The following is an 843-nucleotide window of genomic DNA, read 5'->3' on the forward strand; positions in this document are numbered from 1 at the left end:
CCGGGCCAGGCCCCCCGCGGCTCCCTCCCGGCCTGCTCCGGGCGGCGGCCGTGGCGGCGGCGAGCTTCAGCCCCAGAGTCTCCCCCGCTCCGGCACCCGAGCTCCTCACTCCGGACTCGGCTGACGGGCAAACATCGCCCCCCCCAGCCCCGGCCCCCTCCCTCCTCTCTCCCCGCCCCTGGGCGCCTCTGCCCTCCCCTACCTCGTTCCCGGATGGCCTCCCCGGCGACCGCGGATTGGTCAGGACGCTGTCGGGCCCGCCTGCACTCCTGCTTTATTGGCCGGAGGACACAAACAACGACGCCATTTTCCCACCAGTTCTATGGAAACAGAAAGTTACGCCTCAGAGCCTCCCGGGAAATGTAGTCCCGCCGCTGGGGCCCGCGCACGAGCCCCCACCGAGCAGAACTGCAAGACCCACAATGCCCCGCGCCTGCGTGGACGGAGGAGGGGGGCAGAGGGCGGGGCGACAGGGCAGTGGGGAGGCGGCAACGACGCCTGCGCAGTGCGGCCGGGATGGCGCATTTTCTTGCTTCGAGTAATGCGGAGTCGCTGGCGGCTGAAAAGGGCGGAGAATTCTGTGGAGACGAAGGGGGAGGGACTAGTGTAGGCGACAGAGCGCGCCCGGCTCTGGACCGCGGCGGCAGGAAGCTGACGCTGGACATTACGGGCGCTGGGCCGGTGGCCTGGAAGCCGTGATCTCATCGAGAAACCGTGAGTGGCTGTGGAGGCCGCGGAGGGACCCGGATGGGGGCGGGGGCGGGACTGGGGCGGGCCGAAAGAAAGGAGGGCGAGGACCCGGATGCTGAGCCGGATTGGGTGTGCGGCTTCCGTCCTCGCCGG

The 843-nt window shown here is 70.2% G+C and overlaps 1 protein-coding gene across 1 annotated transcript in view; it reads left to right on the forward strand.

Moving 5' to 3' along the window:
• Positions 1–498: 498 nt before the first annotated feature.
• GGPS1 (geranylgeranyl diphosphate synthase 1) overlaps positions 499–843 on the forward strand; it is a 6,539-nt gene continuing 6,194 nt past the window's right edge. Inside the window, exon 1 of the mRNA XM_004691024.2 lies at positions 499–714. The gene's annotated coding sequence lies outside the window, so the exon portion shown is untranslated. The remainder of the gene's footprint in view (positions 715–843) is intronic.

This window comes from Condylura cristata, unplaced genomic scaffold (genome assembly GCF_000260355.1).
Source record: "Condylura cristata isolate star-nosed mole 26May11 unplaced genomic scaffold, ConCri1.0 scaffold00029, whole genome shotgun sequence".
Classification (NCBI taxonomy): Eukaryota; Metazoa; Chordata; class Mammalia; order Eulipotyphla; family Talpidae; genus Condylura; species Condylura cristata.